The sequence below is a fragment of the Accipiter gentilis genome, chromosome 25 (genome assembly GCF_929443795.1).
Source record: "Accipiter gentilis chromosome 25, bAccGen1.1, whole genome shotgun sequence".
In the NCBI taxonomy this organism is placed as follows: Eukaryota; Metazoa; Chordata; class Aves; order Accipitriformes; family Accipitridae; genus Astur; species Astur gentilis.
In genome coordinates this window covers 11,313,806-11,324,710 of record NC_064904.1, presented here as the reverse complement: position 1 = coordinate 11,324,710, position 10,905 = coordinate 11,313,806, and positions in this window count along the sequence as shown.

Here is a 10,905-nt window from a genome sequence, read left to right as displayed (position 1 = left end):
GGGTTCACAGATCCCAGCTACCTACTGAGAAGGAGGTCATTAAAGCAAGAGTCACATCTTGCTGTGCATTAGTGCAGCATCTCACACAACAGACCCCTGACCTTGCTCGGGGTACTGGGCAGGAGGAGGCAGTGCTATGCAGCAGCGACAGTCATTGAGCCTTTAATAAGTTGTCTCGAATTACCATAGGAGACATTAAGGAAAGGGACATTTAATTACAATTCTCTGTTAGAGGCAAAAAAAAGCGACGATCATTTTAATCCATCTCCCGCAAGTGTGGAAAAGGAAGAGCATCTTCCCCGTGCCATTTAAGCCTCCTTGCTGGACCGCTGGTGACCGAAGCCAAGGGGCGGTGGGAGGGACATCAGCCCACGGGCTGAGAGCGGCTCCTGGAGAAGCAAAGAGGAAGGCTCGACTTTTCCAACCCAGTATAAAGGCACTTACAATACAGCATATGGAGAAGTTGTCCTGCTTTGAGGAAGCTCCCCGTGTTCCCGCAAGCACCGGCTGGTTGCGCAGCTCCGAGGTCGGTGCGGCTGTAAGAGGGCTCCAACGCTTCTGGGCTTGTTTCAGGAGCCACAGGGAGAAACGATGCCCTGAAGGTAAAGAGACAGGCTTGGGGGCAAGGCTAAGCCAAGCTTTCCCTGCAGAAATCAGAGGCCTGGAGGCTCACGTGGTAAGAGGGGCATGTCCCTAAAGGGACAGAGCAAAAGCACATGCAGAAGGGTCCCAGCGTGGCAGCAGCAGCGGCGGCGAGGAACGCTGCGGGCAGATACCTCGCCCTCAAGTAACCCAACCAGGCTGCAGTAAATTGGGCAGGTCTTTGGCCCTAATTACCCCCAAGACCTGAGAGAAATATGGGGACAGTGCTATAGAAAAAAACCAGCATCTGCACCGCTGTTTCTCTTCCTAATAATACTGTTGCGACACCAAAATGAAGCATGATTACAAAAGCCAAGAGTATTTCTAAAAATAAAGGAAATACCAGTAAATGCCTACATATGAAATACAGCATTTTATCTAATACTACCAATTGAACTAAACGCTGCGCTGCTCGCTCTGCCATTCCCAGAATAAGCACAGTGCATCTCCAATTGATTTACCCTTGTTACTCATTTTGTACCGGGGTTTGCAAATTCCTCTCCCAGCATAGAGCATAATTTTTCTCCGTTGCTGATGGACAGCAGCAGGCTGACTCTGATAAATCCCACTTGGGCAGAATCAAGTATCTCCATAACCATTCCTCCTAACCGACTGGCTGAAACACGGCCGGCACTGCATTAGTGGGAGGCAATTTCAGTAGTTGCATTTATCCTTCCTTTAGCTTCTTCCACAGATCCCAGAGCTTTCCCATTATTTCAGATGCTGGAGATGCTTTCCTCAACTTAGGTGCAAAGCAATCCTCTCCAGGAGGAGAGGAGATTTGAATGCCATCACCTCTGGGTGGAAAGTCACCTTTAGGAAGGCTCAACCCAGAACCATCAGCAGCTCCCGAGGGGAAGTGAGCATCCCGCTGCCTTTTTCCTACTTCAACTGATGGCACTTGGCTTGAGCTGGAACCCAACAGATCCCATGGTCAGGGTAAGATTTATGAGCAATTTAGCAACGTGTTTATTTTTGTGCAGTCGGTTACTACAGTTACTACACACTGACAAGTGTCCTTAACATGACACTAGGCTCTCTTCTGGGGCTGGCATTTCCTGCCCAACAAGTCTACCCAGGGGTTCTTACTAATTAATCCCCAACCATGCTCGATATTTGCTGACAGCACACTGACCGGGGGTCCGCGCTCCCTTTTCCTGGGCATGGAGAACCTCATCCCCCCCTCCCCCCTTTTTTTTTTTTTTGATCGAACTTGCAACAGGTGTGTACCAGAGATAAACAGGGGAGGAGGAGGAAGACGAGAAGTTAAATGCCGACTAATGAGGCTGCTCGGTGCGCTGCCACGCTCGCTGGTGGCAAACCATTTCCCCATCTCCCCCTACAGCAGCGGAGAGGTGGCACGGAAGAGCACCGCAGGGAATGCAAACCTGTTAGCGGTGCCTCTTAGTTAAAGGCAACATCTAGAAAGGTCCTTGCTGCAGGAGGGAGGCAGCACACCTGGCCCGCAGTCCCCTTCAGTATCCTCGGGAAGGGGTTCAGGGACTGGAGCCTCCCCCATGCCCTTCCCAGAAGAGCCTAAACCCAGCTACCTGCCCTACGGATCGGTTTTGCCTCGAGATGTTGGTGCCCCCGCAGCCTCCATAGGAAACCACATTTTTTTCTCAGGGACTTCTTTTCACACCTGGAGCCTCTTACCTGGACTTTGCCAATTAGAGACAGAGTTGCAGAGACTGCAGAATTTCTCTCATTTCGTATTTCATTTTTTCAGTTAGATTAAGTTCAGGGATCAGAAAATGAATGAGCTCAGCTCGAGTCCCACAAGTCTGCTTTTCCTCCAGGCAGCTAAACACACCGCTCTGCTTGCTAGACAAACATTTAATCACTTTCTGCACTCAGCATCCTCTGCCATGCTGGGAGATGGGCTCTTGCCAGGTTCCTCAAACAGGCAAAGCAGCCACACGCGTATGTTTATTTCCCATGCAAGTTGTGGCTGACACAAGGACACACACAAAGAGAGGAAATCGCCTTTTGTAAAAGAGAAAGCTTGGAAACAGGATCAGGTTAAACAGGCTCCCTGACTTCCAGAGCATCTTCAATGCAACTATGAAACAGGAACCTACCTATCAAACAATTTATGCCAGGAAACACAGGGGAAGGGAGATTCACCACCAGTGCCAAATACCATGGGTTTGAGTGGAGGGCATTTCAGTTCCGTGAAGTCTGCCTTTCGTGAGAACAGCAGAAACCTCATACTACTCAGTTTATCCAAACTCAGATCAAGATGTAGCTGCCTCCTCATCTACAAGTACCAGGTTGAGAAGAAGTGTCTGATAATAGTCTTTAACCTAGCAGAAGGAGATGCAATGAGCTATACCAAGTAGAAAGAAAAAAAAAAAAAAAAAAGATGCTGGGCAAATTAAGGCAGCAAAGCTAACTTACAATTGAAGCAACTTGCTTAGGGACCTTGTGAATTCATCGTTGCTTGAAGTCAAACCTGGGCATCTTTCCAAGAGCTACATTACAGCTCAAGAATAAATTACAGGTGTGACAGAGCTGATGTTCTGGAAGCACAGAGATATGATAAAGGCCGTGGAAACAGTCACATCAAGCAAAAGTCGTTATGAATAAATTGGTATTCCTTACCTGATGGGAACTGCTGAAGTGTGTGGGAGAGGAAAGGGGAGAAAGGGATAATTAGGGCAAGTTCCCACAATTGCCTGCATAGATGGCTTGTCCTCTTGAGACATCACCTCCCAAAGAAAAGAGCACCGCTTGGCTCAGGAGGCTGATGAAGCCCTTGGGCTAAATATCAACAGTGCTGGACTTGGAGGAACAGTCTTCACTCCGGTACCAAATGCCGAACACGTGCTCCCATGCACCATCTCCTCCCACTGCTGTCCTGCTAACCTGAGCAGTGTGGACTTGCTTTGTGGGAGCCTCTGTGCCACTACGGCCCCTGGCAGAGCTGGGGAGGTCGAGCTGACATCCAATGCATGGAAACTACCACGGTACATCAGAAGGCAGCTGTGGGTTTAAAACCCAGCCCTGGAGAGACAGGAATGTGGGGCAGAGGCACTAGAAGACCTAGTGAAGACCCTGAGGAGCTGCAGAAGAGCCGCAAGTACGGCCAGCCTGGGGGTCTGAACGTGGTCTCAGTGCAGAGGTCATCAGGCAGGTTGTGAGTCGTTTTAGGGCTGTTAACTCTGTGTGGTGGGATAATCCACACAAAACATGGCTGTGGGCCTTTCTGGCCTTCAAAACCTACAAGATTTCATCCCACTTGATCATTTGTCACTAGACGCGTGGGTCCTTCATGCATCCTAGCACAGCTTGTGCCTCCCCCTCAAATTATACTCATCTAGACTTCTCTTCAGAGAAAACCCCCAAATAAATCATTTGTGATTCATAATTTATTCAAGCAGTTCCCAATCCTTTGCACTAGGTATTGCTTGGGTTGTCATCTGACAAGATTAATCACTTTTTGGAGCCACTGGGAACACCTTCCCCATCCTCTCCTCCTCAGAGCTTTACCGACACTGGCAAAGTACAGGCTGGAGGTGCCACCTGGCACTCCTGCATCGAACACAGGCTGTTGAGAAACAGTTTGTGTAGAAAGACAACCAAACTCAAAGTTTCACAGCAATAAAGAATGTGACACATCTGTCACTCAGCTCTGCTAATGATTAATTCCTTTTGCCGCCTCATTTCCAGGACTTCATCAAGAGCCAATTTCTAGCCCTACCTCACAGCCTGGGCTGAAGCACCCACCTGTCCACCCTCCCTGGTCAGAAACCATCTCCTGCAGAAATAAATCCAGGCACCTCAGGGCTCCGAGCTGCGTCCTGCACCCACGGCGTAGCCTACACTCAGTGCCTCCTCTCCATCCCCCAAGGACTTGCACCGCTTCCCTCCAGCCCTTCGCTGTTCTTGCTATCACCCTTCTGTAGCCTCAGCTTCACCACTGGATGAGACATGGATTTTCTAACAGTAGATTCCAGTATCTTTGAATGGCCAGAGTAACCCGGACTTACGCCAAGCTTCCCACACGAAAGGCCTTGTAAGGGGGGTAGGAAGGAGCAAAGAGGAAATGCGAGGACACATCCATGCCCCTTCCTTCTGTAGGGTCTACAGTTTCTTCCCCAGCTTCTGCTGTCGGCAATATTTAAGAGAGCAGCACACATGCACTGCGCAGCTTCCAGCCACAAACATGTGGCTTCCAAAGGCTTCTGCAACCATTACTCAAACACTTCAGGACATACAGTTTTCACATACTAATTTACTTAGATGACACGTTACTTTGTCATCACAGCCGAGACACCTAAACAGCTGAACAGAAATCACAAACTGAATCTCATAGGAATAATTAGTACACGAAAAATAAACCGAGCCGAGCTAGAGCCACCCAGGCAAGTGGCCATTGGGTTTTGCCTACAAAACAACTCATTTAGAATCAAAATAGTCACATGCTGAAGAAATTTGGACAGTATTCTCCAAAGCTTCAGCTACTCTAGGAAAACAACTGGCTATAAAAGGCTGTTGTGAAAAATGTATCTTGTGATGTGCAGCCAGACCCAGCATGGAAAACAGACCAAACTGTTCATCCATTACTCAGGAATGGTCTTAGAGGTGGGACCATGGCAGAGGTCCCAAGCCCCAGCTGCCCCACACGCTGCAACGGTGCTTCCACTACTCCCAACGTAGGTTTAAGGTACCTTTTGTTGATTTCTAGACGCCCACGCTAGTCTGTAGCTGGAGCACAGCCCAGCAATCTTGCTGATGTGTATAATATCAAGACATTCTTCTTGTGCTCTCCAACTTTCTTCTGTGCTTTGATTATCCCTGGTTAGGAGTTTCCAGAAAAACCTGCTATAATTACCATCACTGCCACGGAGCAAGCCAACGCCAAGGGCAATACCCTTCTAGCATCAGAGAACTTCAGCCTTCAGAAAGCAAGTCCACACCGACACCTCTCTCCAGAAGATTCTTGCATCCAACCAAGGACCCATCCTTCCAGTCTGCTACTCCAACATGCGACCTCAGCCTCTGCAATGTTCTTCCAACAGGGCCACACTCACAACCACACGCAGTTCCTCAAGTCAGCCCCCTTCCCACCGTCATCAACTTTTCACAGGGCTTGTTTTATACAAGTCAAAAATAACCCTTTGCTGCTAGACAACATCTTCCACAAATCTCTTGTACAACACCTTGAGTGCACTGCCCAAAATGACATTCTGGGACCTTTGATAGCCATGTATCACAAGGATTAGGAAATGCCTTCTTCCTTAGGTACATAATTCCTCCCGTGCAATATTAACTAAGGGGTTTACTTCCCAAACACCCACAGATTGGCAATCCAAGCCCTAACTGGGCATTATTGTAGGATTTACTTATCCACAGGGAGGACACATCCTAACACTTCCCATCTGCAGACATCAACGCTTTCACACTGATGTTACTACTCCCTACCCTGAGCTCACAGGTGAGGTAACGTTGACTTAGTCTTGGCAGAAATTAGCAGAAATTATAGTTTCCTCCTCCACCATGAGCACATTAATGACTCTCAGCAGCGCTGTGAGTCCCTGCAAGTGACCAGCAGTTCTTTGAAGCCTTTAGTAGGTTCTGAATTTTTAAATAAAGATGTATTCTCCTGAGTGTTTACAGGGCATTAAGTAAACATTAAACTTTTTAGTAAAATGTAAAAACATTGAAAATTGTCTCAATTACTCAGCTTTCATTTATACAGCACTGTGACCTCTCCATCCCAGAAGGCTGTAGAAACAACACTGAGTTACTAAATGAAAAAACGCACCTTTACAAGAAAAACAGAGATGACTCCACTGCCTTTTGGCAACCTTCAAATGCAAGAACAGCAACAAAAATGATATAAACCTTCTTCACTTCATTTTACAGATTACTTTTTCTTTTCATACCAGAGCAAAAGCAAAACATTGCAGAAGGACAGAAGACTGCCCCCTTGTTAACACATATTACTAGTGAAATCCTTGAGATTAACCAGTCTGATCCAGGAAATGACCATTTCCAGTGGACAAAGTAAAATGCAAAGAGTTTCCTGAATCCAACGTAATTCCCTCCTCCAAGTCCTCAAAACAGGTTCACCGACCAACAAAGAAGCAATTCAGAGGTGCTAGATGCTCTCTCGAGCCTATAAAGCATTGCCGAAATCTTGCTGCTTCTCACAGCATGCTGACGCGTTCCTTCGTTAGCAAGGCACATCTTTCCTTGTCAAGTTTCTGCTTGGCCACAGACACTAATGAGAGGCTGACGGGTAATCATTTGAAACTGCATTTGCCCTAACGTTATAAAGTTATTTACTATCCACCTGGTCCACCTTACTGCAGACTATGTAAAAGCACCTAACAAGGTTTGGATTAGGCTCCCAACTATTTATTTAATGCCTACAGCAGAGGCTTCCTCGTCTGAGGGACTTGCAGTTTAAAGCATTAATATAAAAATATCTTGGGACATCCAGCAGAAGTTAGGGAGTCATGAGTATTTTTTATTTATATACATGTAAGTATATAAAAACTAAGTGTCCTCCTCTTATTGTAAGAGATTTTCTCTGCACCTTGAGAGACAGGCTGGCAGAAGAGGACTTAGTGTATTTCACATTACGAAGGCCCTAGGCAGCACACAATTGAGGGCAGTGAAGATGCAAGTCAATTCATAGTTATTTATTATGGGTCTTTTTTTTGATGCTGGATTCTGAACTGCAAATCTGGAGCCCTAGGCAGATTGCAGTACTCGCTGCTAACAATGCACGAAAATAAAACCAGGAGGAAGAGAAGTTATCCATCCATGCCTTGGGCTAAAGGCACTGTTCATAACAAATTGCTTGACTAGTTTATCTTCCTTGTGTGCATAGCACAATTCTCTTAAATTATTTTTCTGCTGCTAAATCCCACTGTGGTTCTGGGTCACTCATTGAAAGTCAAAGCAAGAGGCTGCTTGTGATAAAGCACAGACACGGAGTATTGTTTGCTTCCCGAGTACGGCATGGCACTGAACCCAGGACCTCCCGTGATTAACTGCAGAAACTGGAATCTGTATACAAATACTTTTAAAGGAGAATTTGATTAAACTTAGAAGTTATCTTCTCAGCATATTTGTACCAGTGAGACTTGATCGTGCAAAGAGAAGAGAACCAGCCATGCAGCAAAAGGGAATTAGCTTAAAGGAGAACATCCAATTAACTGCTTTTGGGTTTGTTTTTGGTTTTTTAATAGCTGTTTTTAATTTATTTTTTTAAGGGAGAACATTAACAGACAACATACTGATCAGGGATGCAAAACCACTTTTGGCATCAGAAAAGCTGTCCCTGAAGTTCTACTGGAAAGGCTAAAAATGATAGGAAATATATAAGAATAACATTTTTGGCACAACATTCGGCAGCGAATGATGACACTTCTTACCTGAGCTGACCCTTCAAGAGAGGGCCCAAAAGAATGGAAATTGGGTCCAGCGAGGTCGTGTGTGTCCCGTCCCCCCCCCCCCCCCCCTCCCAGTACTGGTACGTTTCTAGAGTACTTAAAAGGTACCAAGCCACAGGGGAGCTGGTTCTGTTATCAGAGGCATATTTCAACAAGCAATGAAGATTTGGGACCTTCAGGAGGACATACTTGTTTAGAAGCTCCAGAAGTTTCCAACTCTGTCCCAGATTTCCCACTATATCTCACGGCAGAAAGCAGATTTAATCCTCCTTCATGTGGAAAGAGCGCAGGACAGGAGTAGGGACCCTCCCTACAGGAAAGCAGGACAAGGAATTCGGTTGTCAACGACGGAGACAAGCCTACAGGACATGCTATGCTGCAGTTTGGGGAAATGCAACATCCAGTAGTTACTGAAATTAGAAGAAACAGAATCCTTCAAGCCAATCTTTCCTATAGGGAACCCAATTCATCTTACGTGAGGAAAAAGAAAACATAAGCTAACACAAAACCCCCAAACCAACTGAGCGGGAATCTCTGGGAATCTGCTGGTGCTCCTGTGAATGGCCTTCCCAAGCCTCCCCACGCCAGCAGCAAGGTCCTGGGTCTGGCACCGGGAGAACAAGTTGCTACCGCATCCCAGTGGCAAGTGGCCCGGCTGCTGCGGGCTGCGGTCCAAGGCTGACAAGGCGACCGGAGCAGAGTTAAGGCTTCTTCAGATCAGCTTCTATACCAAGAATAGCACACGCAAAATCCAGACCAGAGTGCCACAACGCAGCTTTTACTCGGCCAAGGGCATCTCTCTCAGTCTCCCCTATCCCAAAGCCATTTACCCCACCCCGCCGGCAGCACGCAGAGCACAGCCACGGACCTGGCAGCTCCAGGGAGCCCTCTATTCCCAGCTCTCACCCACACAGCTGTCAGCCAGCAGCTTCATCCTGGTGCAAGCTCGGACTCAAAACCCCACAGCCAGCACACTCTTACACGCTCACAGCACCTCTCTTCACCTTTCGTAGCAGAGAGCTGCTCGGCCTCTGCAACGTGCTGCCCAGCTGCAGGCAGCCAGGCGCCCGGAACAGGGGAAGACTACAGATACAATCAGAGGTAGGCATGTCTCCTGGAGCACCCTTCCACCAGAAGCTGTAACCCTGCCAACAGTACAAATCCCTGTGATTCAACACCACTACTCCTCTGGAGGAAGAAAACCAGCTGGCAGTAAGGGTGGACCCAACTGGCGAACCAGAGTTTGCCCAATACCCTTCTGCACCAGGAAGCAGGGAGCTGGAAAGAAAGAATCTGCTGTGTGGAGCTCAGGTCAGTAACCATGGCATCTCCTTTACAACTTTCAGAGCTTAGGGTTATTGGAGAGATTTGTCCCCAAACGTGGAAGAATCACCACTAAGGTTATGGACAGACTAAAATCCAGCCTAATTTTTCGCCCATCCACACTGCCTTTATCTTACTTAACCTGTGACCCCTGGGGTGCCATTTACAGAGAACAGGCACAACCCCCAGCCCTTCTTCCGCCTGCCCAAGCAAGCCAAGCTCACTGGGTGCCGTCCTTCCATTTCCATCTGCTCGGGCAGATCTGCCTTCCGGAGGATGAATCAGGATTGTACACAATGCCCCAGAGGAGGCTTTCAAAGCACTGGTATGATGGCACCAACGTTTCTTTGTCTAGCTGGAAGTACAATGCCCCGTGCTGCAGTGAGGGCTTCTAAGTCCTTGCCCCCTCCTGGGGGTTGAGGCCAGGCAGCCATGGCACTCGCGTGGTTAATGCCCAGCTTCCACATCTGAGACAGAGCCCTAGGCTCTGCCTATAATCTATAATAAGGGGAGCAATAAGCACTTTCAGGATGTAATACATTAGATCAGTTTTCAACATCTAATGTAGGATTAAATTAATTATACCCTAGAAAAGCTTATTTCTCTAAGGGATTCTGGACAGCGAGCTCAGGCAGCGATATCCGTATCCACTGATGAATCTTGCACCTTGTGATTGACTAGTCAGGCACAAGTCTTTCTCTGGCAAGTCCGTTGCACCCATTCTTCTATTTTATTAATTCATCTAATTCTCCTTTCCATCATGACTTATTCTAAACCTTGAATACACAAGGCAGCATCAAGAAGTCTGCAGCTGCCTGGATCTCCTATTCATCTTTTTCTTTTAGAAAGCAGTTCACAGCTTTGTTAGTCACATAGTATGATCTTCCATTTTAAAAGCTTATTCAGGTCTTGCTAAGCCATACAGTTTCATATGCTAGGTGTCAGACAAATTATCTCTGCTCCCCCAAAATGTGCAGATGGGGAAAAGCTCTTCCCAGTTCACATGTGCATGTGTTATTTCCATCACCCCACACTTCTCCTGTTCCAAACGACCTTAGTGAAAACTAAGTGTCTGTCCCGAGTCAGAACAAACATCTCAACCTCTCCCTCACCATCATCTCTGGCTGGAAACAAACAGAAGTCAGCATGACATCTGGCAGTTCTTCCCTTACTCCCATTTCCTGATCTCCCCAGTGTAAACTCCTCAGATGATCAGTGTTTTTCCCCATCGTACAAGTCCCCGCCCTTTGCTGCCCTTGTTAGGCTAGGCCGGGGGCGGTCTTCCATGCAAACTTTTCCCATTCAGTAGGGGAGGCTTCCAGGTGATTTCTCCATCTTTGCTAAAAGTTCAGACCTCCTGTATGCTACTGCCCTCAAGATTTCCCTTCCTGATGACTTCAGAAACTAGCTGCCTTAGTATTTTACAGTAATTCTCTGCTTAGCCCTTCTGCAGCAAAGCAAACACTTCCTCTACCACTGTCAGCAGGCCCTTTGCGCAGTTTTGGGAGGGGGGTTGGGGGGGGTGGAGTTG